Raw genomic sequence first — 20,229 nt, 5'->3', positions numbered from 1 at the left:
TACGTGGGCGTCCTTCAGGCCTGCAGTTGCCCACAAACCCAACTCTTCTGCTCAAAACAACTCCTTGGTGGTTGCGCCCAGTATTTAGTACTTGCTTTTAAGGCAAACACAAATATCTTTTCTTATAATTTAATGAAGAGTTGTAAACTCATGATTAGTGTTGCCTATATTGTTTTTAGCATCACTAACTGGAGTAGCTAATAGATATAATTGGTTTAGGATTTATTTCCTCACCTTGAAATACAACTGAATTCTTACGAAGAGAAACCCACTGTCAGTTCTTCTTTCTCTGAACCCAAATAGTTATAACTTCAGACAAAAGAATTCAAAATAACAAAAGCTTCTTGGTAAGAGATGAAGCATTCAGATTTGCTTCCTGAAATATGTGTAATTCTACCCCAAGATAATGTTAATATTCTTAACTTCCTGCAGAACTGTTGCATCCTGAGCTCTTCAGATCTGTGGCTACTTCAGATGCCTCCTGTTGATGTTGATTCAGTTGTTGGTTTCATTTCAGTTGCTGATTTGTTTTCAGAAGGTAATAAAATATATTTAGAGGGATAAAACTGGGGAATTGCTCACTGTTTCTGTGGGTTGTTGCCTTCTCAGATGCTGCAGAGGCAAGTTCTGTTGGCAGTTGCTGGGGTGGCTTGAGCAGATGCATGGAAACACACCACCACCTCGCATGGCCCCCATGATGGTGGCATGTGGCTTTCTCCATCTGTCTCATGCAGGTGTGGGGACACCATCTCCTAGTCACTGTGGTTAAGCAGCTGGGACTGCAGGGTGATGTCAGATTGACTTTCTCCTGAGAAACTGGAGGTGTCACATGTGAGAGTGGGGAACGGCTTCCAAATTTATAGCTGCTGCATGTCAGGGTGACTTACTCACTGGAAGTGGAAGGGGATTTTTTTCATTGGCAGGTAGGATTTTTAATGCGAAGATAAGTAAAATCTCATGTTTTAACAATGATGAAGAGAAAATTACTGCAATAAGGGAAGCTGTTGATCTTTGCATTTGACCCAAGTGAGCTCAGCAGGTACTTGTTGGCTATGTTTCCAGTTTCAGCATGGTTCAAGGATATCGTTGGGATATTTTGATTTCTAGGCGGGGAAATGAGAGGGCAGCATGAACACACATAAAATAAAGCTTTCTTAAGAAATATGTCTTTTAAATACTGTAAATGGATTAATAATTAACCAGTACTTCATTTAAGATAGCTGAAATCTAAGCAGTTTAGGTCAGGCAAGGGTTCTTATTTTCTGGTATGTGTGTAGTTCCCTATAAATCTCTTAACTGTTTGTAAGGTTTGTGAAGAGGAAAAAGCGAAGGGTAAAGGAGGGCAAACTTTGAGATGTATGAATTGCAGCACTTTTTAAAATAAATACAAGCAACCACTTAAGATAAATGTGATAGACTAAGGAAAGCCAGCTGATAATGCAAGGAAAAGCAGTTATTAAAGCGAGTAGGAGCTCCTCCTTTCCCTGCTGAGCAAACGCTGCTACCCTGGCTAAGCTGATTTCATTTGGTACCGCATGCTCGTTTCTCTGGCTATGGTGCCAGCCAAGGGTGACTGTTTCTCATGCAGAAGTCTGCTTTGTAGGTATCTGAAGTTAGGTGAGAGTAATCCCACCACATCTGTCTCTTGATCCATAGTAATAGGGTAAGATTTTTAGTGGATCCTTTTCCCCTATTTCTGAACTTTAATTACTGTTGCAAACATTTGCTATTGGCTGTGTGTTCTCCTGGCAAAATTTCTGAAACATTTTCTTACAGTTTGTTGAGGATGAATTCTGGGAAAACTTGGGAATTTCTGTTCAAAGCTTACCCAAAATGATGTGTTTGATGCATTTTGCATAAAATACTCAAGAGTTTGGGGGGTAAATTGATTTTTCCTGTTCTATTATAATTGTAGGTGACCACAGCTTCTTGTTCCTCCTACAGATACAGTGTACTTGTTCCATTGCTAAACTACAAAAACCCCAGCACTATACTACTTTGAGAGTGATGGTAACAAGATCTCTCAATTTGATGCTGGAGCTATATTTCTTTTTTATATCTGTTTAATAAAGATGGTGCTGAAGGTTCTGCACCTTATGGCTTTTGCAGCCAAAAGTCCAGATGTCGTAACTGGGGCATTCAAGCAGTGAAGAACCAGTTTCTTGGCTGCAGCATTAATGATTGCATATGGCTTAACCAAAGATGGGTGCTGTGCATCGGAAGATACGTCCCTGCCTGCAGACATGAAATTTCCAAAGCAGGACTGAGGCCCGAATGTGATTATAACGCAAGTCAGAATGTAATTCTGAATGCAGGAGGGGATGTGGGACTGCAAACTATGTTTGGTATGGTAAAATCTTCAGCATGCTGTAGTTCTCAGCCTGAAGTTCTGCACCCATTGAAGATTTCCAGAGTTGGAGCTTTGGAGTTGCTTTAATGTGAAATATTTATTTTTACATGACAAAGAAAATAATGGCCTAGAAAACAACCAACCAACCACCACCACCACCACCAACAAAAAACCCTAGGGAAAGTGTTCACAAAACACCAGGATTAGGACTGTGAAAAATTGCATAGAAAATTGCTTTCAGGTCCACATTTCAGAGGCAAAGTGGCACGAGTTCTCAGATGTGACAAGCAATCACCGGCTCCTCTTAGACTCTACAGGAGCTGCTGAGTGCTCAGTGTGTGTTTGAAAATGAGGCCAGTGATTTAGGCTTCTGTGTAGGGACTTAATGGCCTGATCTGACACCCACTTCAGAAGGTTTTGGCTGGATTCACATAAACCCTTCAAGTCCGAGTATATAATTTCGTATTTCCTGTGACCAGTCACAGACTTAACTCCAGTTTTACATTTCTAATGCAGAGATTGTTTATAGCCCTGGGAGGAAGGGAGGTATTTTTAAGCAGCATTGTTCTAAGGACTGGTCAGCCTCTTAAAACTCACTGGGTGTTTTTGCTTCCGCAGGCTGAGGGCAGCGAAGAGCTGAATGGATGCTCGATGAAGACTTGGGGACGGGCTGACTTGGCAGTGTGCTGGTTGCCCCCTTGCCAGAAAACAGAACTGGAGGCTTGGTGCTGCAAAGGGTCTTCAGAGAGTCTAGTCCCACCACTTCATCCAGCTACAGGTATGTAATTCCTGGCAGGGATTTGTCCAACCTGCTCTCACCAGCATCTGGTGGCGGAGACTCCTCAGCTTCACTGAGCAATCTCACTAGTGCTTCATGATGGCTACAGTTAAAAAGCATCTCCTCAACCCCTTCTGATGCTCACTCTTAACTCTCTTTGCTGACATCTTAGGTCATTACTTTTCCCCCTTCCTTTAGGAAGATAATACCTAGACGATCCCTTCCTAGTTTTGGAAAGTTCTCCTTGTATCTGAGAGCTAGTTATGCTTTCCTTCAATATTCTCCTCTTTGTGCAGGACGGTTGAAATAATTATGATAAATGCATCATGTCATATTTTCTGTTCCTTTGATACTCTTGGCTCTCTCCAATTGGCCCGTAGCATTCGAAATGCAGTATTTCAGCCAAGGTCTAAGGACTGCTGAGTTTCCTGTTATTGTTACTCCATGGGGATTTCTTATAGATACTGCATTTTAGGCTGTAAGTCTTTTTGCAGCAGCATAATTTTGACTCATATTAATTTTATGGTTCCTTACAAACATCCCAGAAGCATTCCTGTACCACTGCCTTGCCCTTCCTTGTTTCATACAGGTGCTTATCCTCACTAAGTGTAGGCCACTGCATTTTTCTTCACTAGATTACATTTTGAAGACTTACATTTTTGAGACTGTTCTTCTGATTTGTCAAGATCATGTTCATCCTAGCCCTGTCTTCAAACTTCCTTAAAGCTTTTGTCATCTGCAGAATTAGTAAGCATGTTCTTTTCCATCATCCAAATTATTTATGAAAGTGTTCAAGTCACCCAAGACAGATCATCATGGAAAATATCCTTTCAATTTGACAGGGAACCACTGATACTGCTCTCTGAGGACAAAGTATCTTCTGCACTCTAGGTCATGTTTCTTTTTTTTTTTTTTTTAATGATTATATCTGCAAAGAAAGCCTTGCTGAAGGCAAAATATGTATTGTTGCTCCTTTTTAATAAGAAGGGGAGTAAAGGACATGGTCATGCAAGTTTTGTCCTGTCCGCCTATCTGATTTTGTTAAGGCAGGGACAAATCTGATGGACAGGCCAAGGTGGAAGGAATGGGCACAAGAGGATTTTTGTTTCCACATTTCTTTTCCTCGAAGTCCTATGGGATTTAGATGACCAAGGCTGACACAGAAGAATATATTCTCATTTTAGCCAGCACATAGGTGAGTCCATTTCTCTTGGTTCCTTAGATATAACGCTGTACCGTGTCCTGACCGGGCTGCCTTTACACAAACCCAAGGCACTATCGTGTTGACTGGACATGCTCTCACGTTACCCTGCCAGCCCCAACCTACTAAACGAGGCTGTGGACCTTGGGAGCTCAGCACCACGCTAGTGGTTTTAATTGCGTTCAACCAGGACTCGAAACGCAGCCAGAAAACGCATCACCACTGAAAGTTGCTGTCTTGGCAACTGTATTAAAAGGAGATTTAATGAAGGGAACATGGATGGAAAGCCACCTGAGAACCCCTGCCAGAGCGCTGGTTGTTTTTAGCAGTTCTTGCTGCCGGCGGCCCACATGGTAAGATGGGCCTTCGCCCCTGCCAGCCTGCAGTCTGTGGAGACACAGAGAGGTCAGAGGAAGACAACCTGGAGCCGGGGGGAGCCAGGTTACCTACCCCATCCCCTCTCCCGGGCCACTGCAGTCTGCAGGGCAGCCTTTGTCAGAGGGCTTGGGTGATGGGAGCGAGCAGCCCACCGGTGTGGAGGGGCCACGGTTGGGCTCCCATTGCTGCGGTGTGATGGAGTGAGCACCCAGCAGGCCTCAGGGGGAGTCCCCCAGCCTCGGGACCGGAGGGGGCTGGAGGAAACACCTCGCCAGGTTAACCGGCTTCCAGGAGAGAGGCCTCACGGCCAGAGTGAGGGCGGACGGGAGAAGCCGTAGGCTGAACGCCGCCCGTTTGTACTCGACCCTCAGGACGAGCGGGCGCGGCCTCTCCCGCGCCTCGTGCAAGCTTGTCGGCGAGGCGCCAGGGGGCGCCGCAGTGCCGCGGCGGCGGGTGCCGCCCCGCCGGGCAGGGGCGCGGGTTGTGTCCGTGGGGTTTCCGCCGCCCCAGCGTGGCCGCCAGCCCCCGGCCCGCCTCGGGGCGATGGCCGGTGCGGCCTGTCAGGGCCAAAAGCCAGCTGGACGCCCGCCGGGGCTTTCCGGCGGCCAGGCCGCCGGCGGGTGGTGTGGAGGGTGGAGACTTCAGCCCGTCGGGCTGTCAGACCTCTCTTTCGTCCATGGAGAGGCAGGCCGGGAACGTCCGTGGCCTGTACGCCGTGGATGGCCTTGATGCTGCAGTGTGGGGAGCCTGCGTCAGAGACGGGCTGTGTTTCTCCTAGAGGAGCAGGCGCTCAGGAGGAGAAGGGGCTGCAGGCCATCCTGGAGCTGGGCGAGGAGGGAGCTCATGGGGGCCAGGCGGCAGGAGCTGGGTGCTGTTTGCCTGTGAAATGGCTGCGCTGTGACTTCATGCTACCAGACACACTGTAAATATTTTTCTTTGAAAAGATGCATGTACTCAACATACTGTAATTTTAAGCACAAGATCTGTGGAAGGAAGTCTAGCTTTTACATGAACATGTACTGACTCCAAGTTTTGCGGTCCAAAAAATTGCTGTCCTGGGGCATTAGCAGCATAGCACGGACCTGCTCTTAGCTGGGGTGAAACCTGTGTTTTCTCGAAGCATGTCCAACCCACGGTCCATGTCGGGAATGCGATTTTGAAGATTTGTAATGGTAGAGGAAGGGGAAATCCTGTCAACTGAGCCCCACCTATAAGCAGCAAAGAAAATGCAGATGGTGAACTTCAATGCATCCTTGGATTTGCCTGTGCTACACAGCATCCCACATAAATTAGTGGTGAATCATAACACAGTGACAAATTCCAGTCCCTGCAACTGCCCCTCTTCCCTTACTTATCTGCTGGCTGCTGCCTTGCTTCATGCTAAGCAGGTCACCAGACCATAATAGTTCAGCCGGTTTTTGCATAGACAACTTGAAAGCACAGGCTGGGGAAGGAAAAGAAGAACAGCGCTACTAATTATTAAAAGCATGGCATAACTCTAGTGCTATAATAAGAAGAGATTTCGTACCATGAACGTTAGTTGTCACTAACGTATAAATAGCATCACGTATAAATAACATTCCCATCCGGTTAAATGTTTGCCACTGAAAGGTAATTCCTGACAGCACGCTTTTTTCTGAAGCAGCCGCTGTCTCCCGCTTTGGCCTGATGTTTCTCCGTGCAGGCATGCGGTCTGTTGATAGTACATAGTAAGGCACGTTAAGCATTTTGCACCATATTCTTATCTTAATTGATATTCATAATCCTCTGACTCTTTCATGGGGAGTGAGCGAGAAGGCAGAGCTATGAATTGAAAGCACCTGCGTATGTCAGGAATACAGAGAATGTTGATTTCTAATAGTTTCACCTTGCAAGGTATAATATAAGCTAAGCTGGAGAGTAATGCTAGTTGTTTCATCTCCTGAGGCACTTGACTCACCTTGGTGCTATAGGAGGGCAGATTTTCAGTTGAACTGAAGTGCAATAGTGGAACTAGCAATAATAATAATTCTTACTTTTGTATTGTTTCAGTAAGTGGTGCTAAGGACCTGTTCCTCGGTTCCCTCTCCTGTACTTTCAGAGTGAGTTAGATGGATCTGACATTCACAGCTCGTTAATCACCAGAACCCCAGGTAAAAATAACTGGATACTTTAAGTGCTGTAAGATTTTCTACTGACACTTAATAACACCCTCGATGTTTTTCTTAGCTCTTGTACTGTGTGTGCATTGTAGTAGTTTCATCATTGCAGAATAAACGTGTCTTCAGCCACGCTGGGATGGAGCAGAAAATGGGGTGAATGTTTGAAGCTGCAACAATGGCTCTACAAGTTTTTGTTATGTTTGACAATTTTGTTCCAACCCATTTTATTTGGCTTATTGTGAGTGGGGGAAAAATAGACTCCTTGAAAGTGCAGTGTTTCAAGCCACACAAAAAAGAGTGTGTGTGTGTACAGCTGTGCTGTAAAGAGCATTATGGACCTCAGTGCATCATACCACTCTTTTGCAGGGAAGGACAAATGACATGTAAATTTTGTTTACTCTTAGATTCTGTTCCTTTTTTGACATCAGGGACACAGTTGGCATTCACTTGATATATTCACTTTTGAGTTACTGTTCTCATAGCAAAAAGAAAGATGGACTTTGGAAATGGTGAATTTCAGATGGTAGGATTGTTATGGATTGAAGGACTACGGTGGTGAAGAAGAGGAAGATGGTCTTTAAGGTTTTTTTTATTTACACATCTATTTTGACACTAAAATCAGAAATTGCATAGTCTGATTTCTGCTATTTGTATTCAGGGTACTCTTGTCTCTTAACTATAACAAAGCTAGGATAAAATAGCTAAGGCTCTGTGACCTGCCTTCTGGGGAGCAGCTAAGAAATCTCAGTGGCTGTTATAAGATTCTTCAATATTAGTTGGTGTTACAGGCATTGGTTATCAGGTGATATTCTCATTGTTATAGATGCAATAAGCTGCTGCCAGAATTTGGCTGTCATGCAGCTGCATGGACCCAGCTCAAATTGAGAGGGATTGCTAGTTAAACGCTGGTTGAAGTTCCCACCTGGAAATTCAGGAAAATTAAACCAAACTACCTGGTGCCTAATAAGCTAATTTTCCTCAGTTTGCGAACACGAATCAATTGGTTTAACAAGCAATAGTTTATTAAAGGGAATTAAGTTCCCCTAGCAGGTACTGCTTTCATCTGCCCACATGATCCCAGAGAGCAGATGGTTTTAATTTTCCCATAGATTTAGTATTTTTGCTTGCCTGAAGCCCACAGAGTACCCATAAATGCTGTTCTTCATCTGGTGGGAGATCCTGCCACTTCAGGTGCTCACCAGTGTGGGCATGGGCCGCCTGATCAGAGCCCTGTGTTGTCCAAGTTGGGGAAATTCATGATCTCATTGACCTTTTTTTGAGCGTCTCTACTGGGGACCACTTCCATATTGCATAGCTTGGTTTACACAAAGTGTTTGGTCAGTATCCCTGATGAGAGCTAGCTTGTAACTCTAAAGCATTGGAAACTACTGCAGGCCTGTCTATTCATTGTTTATTGCATTCCTTACGTTGACACTGCATGACATAAATTTGTTCCTAGATATGCAAACTTTGCTGTAGTTGTACTTGTTTTAGTTCTAGGGAATGCATGTATTGGAGGGAAACGTTTACACATCAGGCATGTCTTTGAATCACAGAGCACTCCTGTTTTAATAGATCTAGGTTTTAATATTGCTGTGACAGTGTGCTGAAAACAGTTGTATGCATCCTCGCAAACACCAATACATGAAAATTTCCCTCTAAGCTGAGGGAAGAGGCTGATTTACTTTTGTTCTACGTTCATGCTTTTCAGCATCATGAATGGCAGTGCTAGCCACAACTGATGTCCCAGAGTCCATGGCTAACAAGCAAGAAAGAAAACCAGTGTTTTCACAGCCTTGTAATGCCCTATTTATTTATGTAATAGATTGAATGTCATGTAAAGTTTGAAACTGCACTTAGCTTTTCTCAGCTCCCTTGATCTGTCTCACTGCTGCAGTGGATGGTTCTCTCAGCTGCTGTTGCTGCCTCTCTAATCTGTGCTTTGATTTTGTAGGCATTTCTTATCTGCTGGTTGTGGTCTGTTTGACACATCCAGCTATGAAAGGAAAAGCAGACTGCTGAGAACACGTGTGATAATACTTCTGCCCCAGTATAAAGGAACTTTATGTTCCTTGGACACTTGCCGTATGCATGCAAAACTGTGCATCTTACAAAATTCTTGCAAGCACCGAGTTATTAAATGCCAGCGTTACCCTAATGTATTTTGCACCTGCTTTTCAGTGGGTAGGAGCTGATGTATCTCTATTGGTATCAGCAGAGCTATGTGTGCTGTCAGAGAAAACTTCAGAGCGGTGTAGTTCCTGGAGCTCTGTAATGACCTGGTTTTACTTAAACCTACTACGATGGGTAATATTTTTGCTTGTATGTCTGTATCGTGAGGGCTGAGCCCGGGCTCCCTAAGTCTCAGGCTGACCCTGGAGACAAAACCCTGGAGTTAGAAGCTGCATCGAACAATGTGGGATACAGAAGCCTGAGCGACTCAGTCAGCGACTCACCACACTGCCCAGGTTGCCAATGCATGCCAGGCTGCCCCTGCGGCTGAATTGGGGTGGGGTTACAGGGTGTGCCGTGCTTGTGGGTAGTCTAAAGTTTACAGCACCACATCCTAGGCAACAATGCTGGCCGCATGACATGGCCCTGGCACTGGAGCCACGTGTAACTGCATAGAAAGCTCATCTGTCATGAGGAACAGTCTCTCCCTCTCTGCAGCAGTCTCTCCCTCTATCTTCAGTACAGTATCTGTTTTATCTAGGCTCATGCAGTTTTAAAGTTTTTTTTTCCTTTATGCATGCAAATTCTAATTGCTTTGGTGTTCATAAACAGGTTTAAAATTTGGTTTCTTTGGTTTGCTTCTAGCTCCATTTGGGAAGCCAGCTACCAAAGCCCACTCTGACTACCATTTTGTCTTCTGACCTGAAAAAGCTGGTGCAAAAAACCCCAAGCTGCTTCTGCTTTGCCTTCTGCTTTCCTGTGGTCTCAATGACAGACACCTGCTCCTTCAGTGGCATAAGGCTATGGGTAAGTGTTTTGCTGGAGCTGTGATATACGTAACCAGCTGTTCATCTTCTCTAAGTGGGGAAGAAAATCACCCAGAGGAGCAATGACTCTCCCTGAGGCAGCAGCTGACATGGATTTATGAGGCTGTAGCAGACATAATCAACCTATTTAGATTTCCCAAAGCAGGAAGCAAAGCTCTCCTGTGGGAACAGACCTTCTTTACCCTTAAGCAAAATAAATTTTGCTTCCTGGGTGATTCTACTAGACAGGAACCAAAAGCTGGGTGTCATACTGTTTCGGCTGCGGGAAGCTTACTTACCTGGTTGTGGAACAATATCTGCTGAGGATGCTCAGGGCTTTATTTCACCTGGCAGGTATCACAGTCTATCCCAAACCTTTGGAAATAGCTTTCTAATGGATACTTGCCTGCCTGAGGAAGAGACAGTATTCATCCTTTTTTTCTTGCTACCTTAGGCTCTAAGCTAGTGCTAAGTTTTCTGAAATAGAGTGCTGCTTTTCCCTGAGAGGTGACCCTCATCAACAATGACCCGTTTCAGCAATGCTCCCTGTGTAGACAGTAGTGTTCAGGTGCAACCAATGCTGTTGAACCTGGGGGGCTGGTTAGAGAGTGCCATCTATGGCAAATAGTGCACAAGTGAGCTGTGCTGTTTCTAATTCTGGCATTTTCTCATTTGAATTGTTTGGAGAGCAGGGCAGGCTGAGCAACAAGGGCCAGGGGTGAGCCAGGGCACAGGAAAGCGTGCGTGCGTAGCAGTGGCCCTTGAGAGGGAAATCTTCTCCTTCACCTCTCATGAGACTCAGGAACACAGGAACTATTCTGAGAGCAATGCCGTCTGCGCCTCTGATTGTTTGGATGCTCGCTTATCGCTGTGAGGCAAGTGCCTGGATGCAATCCTCTCGGGGGGAAACCTGTTGTTGTTTCCAGTATTTACTCTTTATTGTGGTAGTATCTGAGAGCCACAGCCACGGTTCAGAGCCCCCTTGTGCAGGGAATTGATTATGAGTGGCACTGGGAGGAAAGGGGACAGTTCCTCAGGGACGGGCTGAAGTTTTGTATTTTTTTCTCAAGTTTTATGGAAAAATACATTGATTTCTAAATGAGCGACAGGGCTGTTGGTGTTTATGGCCAATGTGAGCAATATAACTCCATTTTACTTCAGGATGTGAGCAGAAGAAGGCTGAGTCCTGGGAAGAGGAGTTTGTAAGCTGAGCTCCAAAAGCATTACTGCATTCAGGTGGCATGTTTCAGTGGCAAATTCTGGCATTTTTAGCCTGTGCTTGTGGTTTCAAAAAATATTGAGGTGAAACACAGGTTTGAGAAGATGTGGAAATCATCTTCAAGGGGTGAAATATTTGCTATCTGTTGGAAGAGCTAGTAAGAGTGTGTTTAAACATTTGCGTGATGCAGGGTAAGGAAGTTGGTAAATGCCTGTGAAAACTTTGTTTTCTGTTGTGTGACCTTTTCTTACCCCTCTCTTTCTGTTTTATTTTGTTGGCTGATTTTGGTTTTGTTTTGGTTTTTTGCGTTTTTTTTAATCAGAAGCAGCACCTTGGGGATTACTGTAGACCTACTTCAAAATGTCTTTGAAAAGCACTGGGATTTTTTGCTTGTCTAATTCATGCTGAGGAGTGGTGTAGTCCACAGGAAGCACCATTAATTTCAAGGAACCATTCAGCATTAGTAAGACTGATTAGTTGAGCATATTAGGTGAGACTTTTTGCAATATTGGAAGTGTCAAGCTATTACCAAATTTTACATAGATTTTTACCGATTGTCACATTTTTTGACAAGTGTTTTAATTGTTGACTGGAAAAGGAAATGAGTATTCCTGTTCCTTCTTTTGCTGCCACTCTGTTTTAGAGAAAGGAGTAATTCATTATCTCATGGATAGAAAACAATTAAACTGCTGTTTCTTTCATCACTGCATGATAATGGAGTAACAAAATGGTATCTCAGACCCAAAGTTCTTACTAGAGTTCTCAGGAGGGAGAGGAATACTGCGTGCAGTTGAGCTGGCACAAGAAATGTCTCATTTGTCATGTGCTAGGGGGTGATTGAAATCTCCCTGTAAGCTACTCTATTAGATATGCTTATCCACTACTGGGAAAACTGCCGGCTGTAGAAGAAACCACCACTGCAAGGAAAGCCTGAATATAGTAAAACTTAACTTGTAGGCAGTGTTCCTCTTCTCTGGCTGAGCACGAGCTTTTTTATGATACAGGCACCAGCATTTGTTTAATGTGTCCCTTATCAAATCCAAAAGCTAATATTTGAGTTAGTCCTCCATGAAGATAAACAGGAACTGTTTGAGTGAGAATTAAAGAATTGTGTATCATACTCCTCAGAACAGTATCTGGGTGCTTTACCTTGAATCCAAAGAATGTCTTGCAGATGCGTATTCAATCTGTGTTCAGAGAAAGTTCTCTTAAAAGCTAGTTTACGTAGTGAAAGTATTTGGGGAAGTTACAGCAAAGAGCGGAATCTTGGTTTTAATTAAATGCAAAGCATGCTGGAGTTGATTTGAATCCATCAGTTGGCTCTCAGTTCAGGCTTTTAGTCCTGAAGGCAGTAAAGAGACTGTCGTTTGAAGAAGCTCAAATAGGGCTTCTGTATCCTACAAACAAGAATTCTGCAATCCCAGCCTAGCTGTGCAAGGGAGTCCAGTCCACGATCACCTTTTCTGCTGCACAGCGTAGACAGAGCTTGCACAGCTCCATTGGCTTCAGTGCATTAATTCCAAAACTGTATCCACATATACAAGAGTAGAATTAAGCTCCCCATACTTACCTCTCACTCAGTTTAACCATTGATGATTTTTTTTCTGAAAATGGTACTTTTGAGTACCTTATGTAAAACTCAGCCAGATTTGAAGGCAAGCAGCAACGTAAGGGCTCTTACTATGATGTTGGAATAAATACAAATAAATGGATGATGCAAAAGATGATTCCGAGATGCCACTGCTGATGGATGTCAGGACCCCACCTTTCCCCATCACCGCTACAAAAAAACCCCACAAGTATGGGTTAGTAAAAGCCTGGTGGAAAACAATCTGATAATGCAAATCATGATGGTAATGGTAGTGAAATACGAATGGAAAACAATCAAATTTAGAAGGCAGCAGCCACAGCAATGCAACTTGGCAAAGGAACAACAGCAAATGATCACTGTACTGAATCCAGTTAAGAATGAAAGTATAATATATATTAAATGTAGCAGGCTTTTCCTTACCAAGCAGTGTGCATGTAGCATTCAAAGCTGAACATGAAAATCTGAAAATATCATGATGCTATGTAAAGAGGATTATTGTGCAAAAGAAGTTTCTAGTAGTCAGGAAAAAAGAACCATTTCTTACCAAGGGCAAGATTTAATTGTTGATATAAGAACAATAACAACTGTTAACGCTGATAAACATGAACATTTGATGTCTTCTTGCCAGGCTCACTGCATGCTTTGTCAAGTTAAATGTTGAGAGGAAGCAATGTAGCTGGAACTTGCTGAAATGCATTAGGTGGAGAAGAGGAAACCCTATTTCCTAACAGGAATTTTTCAGTTAATGCTTTTTTGCAGTATTTGGCCAGCTGCATTGTTGAGTGAACATACTATTTGGAGAAAGATGGCAGAACTCACTGAATAATATATAAGCTTAAAGAATAAAATGTCTCTATCACAGTGGGGATATTGGAAGTAGGCTAAAGCCTCATCCTTACCTACACAAAGTAATTATTCTGCATAAGCTTCTTGAATTCTGTGGATCTCGGGCATGTCAGAAAAGCACTGTGCCGCTTCTTCCACCCCAAGTCCCTGTGGTCATCTGGACGGAGAGCCATGGCAGGAAGACTGCTGCTGGTGAGAAATCTGACTGTGAGCTTTGCCCAGGGCCCCGGTGGATGGGCCGCTGTATCATGGAGGGGCAGGCACATGCCTTGCTGCTGAGTCCACAGGCAATATTTCATGTCACCTTCCCCAGAGGATTTAGACCACAAGAAAACCACTGCAGAGTTTAGTTGATCCCTTCTTTACTCTCATTTTAGAGCCTTGTACAAAGAAAATGAGAGCAGACACCAAGCGCTGTATTGTAGTGTGATGATTAAGATTTATAGAGCCAAAATACTCCTTCAGATTGCTCCGACAGGGTGACATCAAAGAGGAATTTTTGCCATGCTTTCTGCTATAAGAAGCAAATCAGATGAGTTCTGAGTAGACATCTTTTCTCCAACGTCAGTACTTACTACAGGTAAAACATTTACCAGATGTATTTTTATTTTTTTTAATTACAGTCTGAAGATCTATTTTGTTCTATTACTTGGGGTAGGTTAGGCATTAACGGAGCAACAGTGGAGTAATACACCCTGCAAGTGCATTGTTTACGCAGGCAAAACTCTCTGGCTGTGTTGCCTAACAGTATTGTACAGGCAGAGATGATCTCACCCTGTCTGTGTTTTGAGCTGACCAGGCATCATATGGATGCAGTTAGTGCAGTGCCCCGTTTGAGCTAATAAGAGACGTGGCATATTAGCTTGGGGCAATGTCTGACATTTAATGTGTCTTCCAGTTGGCTTGAAGCATGGGCAGAGCGAGCTTGCGTCTGTCTCTGTGTGAACATTGCCTCTGCCTGAAAAATATTGCGCAAAACTGTGTATGAAAAACTTGCAAAGTGATTTTGTGAAATCCTTATAAAGTGAAACATTCTATGTAATATGAAATTACTATTAGAGCTGCAGCTTGAGTAACTCTCATATATGATCAAGAACCAGCAGTTCAAGTCCTCTTGTCCCTGATTTTCTCTAAACACATTTGGATTTTGTTAGTCTCCCACTGCTGGCATAGATTTGGACTACTGTCACATCATATGAAAGGGGCCTGCCTGAACTTGTTTTGTTTTTCAGGGTGGATGCTGAATACTGTGATAGCACAGGCACTGTAAGAAATGTCAGGAAGAAAACTTTTGAGGAACTTTGTCTTTATTAGTTTATAGAATGAGGTATAGGTGTGCAGATGTCCTCAAAATTAATGAGACTTCGATGCCAATTTTTTTTTTAGTGTTTACCACATTAATCCTTGTACTAAATAGTAAGGATGGATATACAGGTGTGCATATATATACATACATGTCACACATGTATATATAGTTGTATGCATGTATGAGATACACATATGTCACTGTGGAGTTATGTGACAAAGAAGCCATACAACTCCTGCGTTTCCACTGTCATTTTTATCTCTCAATACATGTCCCCCTTCCTCTCTTCTGTAGAAGGAGACTGTCTTTTCAGGTACTGAAGTTGGACAGTAGCAAACAAGTAGGTGAGGAGATACTTCCCTTTTGAAGAGTCCTAATCCAGGTTTTCCTTCCATTGGCTCCAAAGCCCTTCATAGTTTTGTCCCTGTGTTTCCCTCTTCTGTGTAGAAAATGATCCAAGTATGGCAGGTATGAAAAGCCCTGTGTATCCATTAACCTGCATGCCGTGAGCCATTAACAGGCATTCGTAGTAGAGCCTTTCATTTTATGAGACACATAGAATGAACTGGAAAGCTTCTGGAAAAGCGGAAGAAAACATCAGGAAACAACCTAGGAGATGCTACGGGTGGAGGAGGAAAAAGCTGCTCCTGATCTGAGGGGTGCATGGTGAGAAGGGGACTCAGGCAGGTCTGTGCTGACGTCGGAGCAGAACCTAGCTTCTGCTGTGTGAACTGGCAGAAAGGCACCACTAAAAAAAGAAACTGAGGAACGCCAGAAAGAACAAGCTGTTTCTCAGCAGATATGTGAGAATGGAGCAACTCCCACGGGAGACCAAGCACGAAGGAGAAATGGCCCAGCAGCATGGCTGCCTTGTATCATAATATAGCAGACTACTTGGCAAAGTAAGGGGTTGAGGCCCAGTGGAGGAGGAGAGCTGGGTTTGCTTTCCCAAAAACCTGTTTGCAATAGCAAAGAAATCCTGCTGGCTCTGTTCCACCAAACCATTAGGATTCAGTGATCTGGCAGTGAAATCCAGCTGTTGGAGGTGCATTCCTCAGTGCTTCTAGCAGATCCTGCCTGCCCCTTGTCTGCAGGAGGTCTGTACTCAGTGGGGGATTAGCTAAATGTCTGGAGAAGAGATCCCATCCTGCTGCTAGCAGCATCTATCCACTTTCGCCCCCCCAACCTCCCTCCCCACAAGCCTTTTTGGAAGCAAGTAGATAGGGCACATGTGTGAGCTTGCGCTGCAGACCTGGGGCTGTTCCCAGCATGAGCTTCTGCAGGCTCAAGGCTGAGCTACTTTGATGTGTTTGAATAAGATGTTGCTTTTGCCTATTCCTGACTAACTTTCCTCCCTCAAAACAAACAAAAAAATCCAAGCAAAACAAAAAGCATTGACAACATTGCACAGTAAAAATCATTTCTAGACCTAAATCCTGGGCACGGCCTCTGCAATACAGATTGGCAGGTAGGGAGATGATAAAATAAATATTGTGCTCTTTCTTCACTGTTGCTGTCTCTTACATGGCAGCTATCCAACAGTCTTTTCTGATTACCTGCTCTCGTTTCTATCCTTTTGAACTCAGACCTTATTGACTCTTGTTTTTCTTTGTTTTCCCTGTTTTGTTGGTGCCTCTTGCTTCTGTCCCATCCTTTGCTTCGAGGTCTTTGTCTCTGTTCTGGGTGCTCTGCCGGTGTTTCTTTCTCAGTAGCCTTTCAGCTCCTTCCTCCAGTTCCCCACCCTTCCCACTGGCTCCTTCCCTCACACGCTCCCTCTCTCATCACATCCCACTGTTCATTTCTTATCCATATTTTCCTATTAGTTTCCTGCTCCCACACACTTATTCCTGTCTTAATGCCTCCTTCCACTCCCAGCTGGATGTCACTTATTGTATCATTAAGAAGAAATGGGAACCGATTAAAAAACCTAATCTGATGGATTGGATTTTAGGATTGGATTTATAGGATCCTGTCAATCTATGTCTTTTTTAGAGAAAGAATTTACAACCATTCCAAAATCCATGAAAACTTTTCCAGGTTCTCACCTTATTTGAAACTGGATGTCATATGTATGACATATATATGTAATATATAGTGTTTTAGAGCTACTGCATAACACGACCTTCTTTTAATTGCAATCTCTATGCTGTTAAACCTAACCCAGAAATGCATGCTTCCATGTACTGCAGGCTTGCCTTTTATTTGGAGAGGTGTGCAGTGGCATTCAGCCATTATCTTCTAAAGAGCTTACACCTGGCATGCAAACAGAAAGCCCCTTCTTTTCAATTTTACGTAGGACCTATTTACACAGGTCTTACATGACGTATCACTTCTTAATGTTCTCAGTCATAACTCGCTCACTGACTTGAATCTCCAGCAATCATCAGCAATTACCAAAAATGGTAAACCTTGTAGGAAAATGAAGGTTATTTAAAAGAACTCACATCGTGCATATAGCTTTCACTGTGATAGTGTGGAAGTGACAACTGACTCTGCAAATGCAGACAGCTCCTGAGTGTTTGTAATTTGTTTACTTCTAGTCAGACTTCTCACTGTCCCTTTTTCCATCTCTCTCACAGCGCTGTGTTGAGTTGTAATGATTCAGGGACCAGGCGGCTGGTTAATGCAGCTCATGTTGTCACCCTCATGGGGCTCATTTGCCTACAGGCATGTCAGAAGGAACAAGTAATATAAGGGCATATATAACTGTAGTTGGCAGTGTACTGAAAAGATGCTGAAGCTCGCTTTAAATGAATAGCGTAGGACATCAGGAGCTAAGTAGCTGAGAAATAAGATAAATTTGCTTGAATGGAGCATTGTGTTTCTGTAGTTAGGCTGTGCGTGGTACTTGATCTAAATGAGGTATGTGTACATAGTGTGCAGTATAGGCATCCCCTGTGTGCTATTTGTTCCTAACACCGTCTTGCACATTTTCAGTATCCAGCACAGTTCACATCACCTGCACTTCTACACAGCTTAAGCCTGATGGGAGGGAGTAAAGAAGAGAGAGCCAGACTCTCCTGGATGGAGTTAATGGCATAGGCTGTTATAATGACCTTCTGCTCCCTGTGTTCAGGAATTTGAAGGTTTGGGGTTTTTTTCCACAAGCCTTTAGGGAGGAGTACACAAGTCTGTAGAGTGATTGATACTATGTTAGTTGGTGTTCTGGTCTTTCAGTGCGTGCCTGCGCAAGCCTGAGCCTGTGTACACTGCTTCATACTGGCAAGGCAAGGGAGAACCATGTATCCTTTGTGTTGGTGCAGTCTGGGTTTGGTTTAGCTGTTGGGGACCACATTGCAGAGCAGTGAGAGACACAAGCTTGTTCTGTCTCTACATTTTGGATTATGACTGTTGACTGAGTGTGTGTGTCCTTGGGTTTGCTAATTGTTTTTCCTAATTCTTCTCTTGCAAAAGGCGCTATAGGTTTTCTGAGCACTTTGCACCAGCACGCAGCAGACTGTCTTGTAAGGCAGACAGCCACACACAAAAAAAGTGTTACAATCTCTTGTGATGATCTGGTGTGATCATCTGTTGAGATATTCCAAGGAGCTATATGGACAAGCTGTTCCAAGGCCAGGTTTTCACTGAAGAGAATCACGATTGTTACTGAATTTGGGCTGTATATTGCAGCTGTGTTCTGTGGGAGAAGAAATGTTGGCGAGTTTAAAGCTATATTGTCTGTCAGAGGAGCAATGCTAGTGTGCAGCCTTGCTGCCACCAAGTATAATACAGTTTCTAGTTTGGATCAATTCCAGCTGTCAGACCCCAATTTACTAACCACGTTGGGAAGGACACGAGTTTTCTTTTAGAAGGTCAGTATCATTTAAGGTTATTGAAAGCGAGGAAACCTGTTCCACCTTTATAAGGAAAACATTGCTGTGGAGTTTTTAGGAGCCACACAGTTATAATGAATAACGAATGTATGGTACTTCGTGTAGTGTTTAGCTCAGCCTGAGAAGGAGAAAATAACGGAAGTCTCTTCTTTCTGCCTGTGTGTTCAAACGAAGGAAAATCAAAGCTGTTATACCAGAGCTATATATCAGCTAACATATTTTAGGAACTGTGGAATGATCATAATTACAAAAAAGTCCTCCAGAGAGAAATTATGACTCATAGTTTATGTTCTCTTTAGTGTTGCTATGGAAAAAGAGGTTAGTGCCAATGGTCATACAGCAATATTAATCTCTGGTCTGAAAGAAAAATAAATAACAATCTTTAGCTTAACCCAAAGCAGATTTATTCTCAGTTACTGCAGCACACTCCATTAAAGGGGATAACCATGTAAGAAAAATTAAAGATGACATTGATTATCAGTTCTCAACATGCAGTTAGAGAGAATTCCTTATTTGAATTAGTGTGTACTTCAGACTCCCGCAAATGACTTGGTGGAGTGAAAGGAAAGGAAAAAAGGCATCTTGATCAAAAAGAGGGCAGGAAAGATCAGCCACCACCGACAGCTGCAAGTACACTGATTAAAATTTCTTTATGTGTGCAGTTAGATTCAGCCTGGGGTTGATGCTGGTTCCAATGGAGATCCTGAAACAAAACCCTGGCAATGGGCAGTTTAAAGTGGTGGAAAGTGGCTATCAGCCTTTTTCCATTTATTTGGGAAAGTGAGGGCATGAGTCAGAGAGTGGCGGATACTTACGTGCTGAGTCAGCACCCTCAGGGCTGCTCTGGTGGCTGTTTCCTGCCAGTTGTTCAGTTGCTTAGGCAAAGCACTAACCAGGATGGGGGCCAAACAGCTGCGTGCTTGCTTAGCACAGAGTGGCAAATCTTTTTTTTTGCATGCAGGAAGACTACCTGACACCTTGCTCTTGACACCCAGAGCGACTGTGTGTGTCTCAGTGGGTCACAGTAGAACTTTTTCACCTGTGTACTTGACTTTGTTTTTCAGGAGTTGGAGCTACACATACTCTGTTGTATGCAGCTACTGACAGCAAAGACCTTGCAGTCAGAACTTTGCTTGAAATTTCGCTCACAATGCACCCTGCAAAGCAGGCTATAGCGTTCCTTTCTGCCACGCTGTTGCATCTGCCATGCTGATGGCAGTAAAACTTTTTACTCTGTTGATGAGCTAAGCAGATTGGATTGGGGAGATGCACAGATCTCATGTCCTGCATCTATGCACACAGCTCTCACTGGTAGTCACAGGAGTTGTACGTGTGTCCCAAAAACATTGTACAGCTCAGTCCTCTGAGCCAGCTTTTCGCGGACTTTCAGGGTTGGGCTAGTCCCTTGGTGAACAGTTTGCCCTGTAACAAATTGACATCACCAATTCTTCTGAGTTTACCTCTTTTTTAAGCGTGTGACTATCAGTCATCAGGCATGTTATAGGCTGTAATGACAAACAGTTACAACAAATGGTTTTTATTGCATCAGTGTAAAGGGCATACAGGTATATTTTACCTTCTGATCCTTTTCTTCTTCTTCCCTTTCTT

This window comes from Phaethon aethereus (genome assembly GCF_964289735.1).
Source record: "Phaethon aethereus genome assembly, chromosome: 6".
Lineage (NCBI taxonomy): Eukaryota > Metazoa > Chordata > Aves > Phaethontiformes > Phaethontidae > Phaethon > Phaethon aethereus.
The sequence above is the reverse complement of the archived record's forward strand: the minus strand, read 5'-3'. Positions refer to the sequence as shown.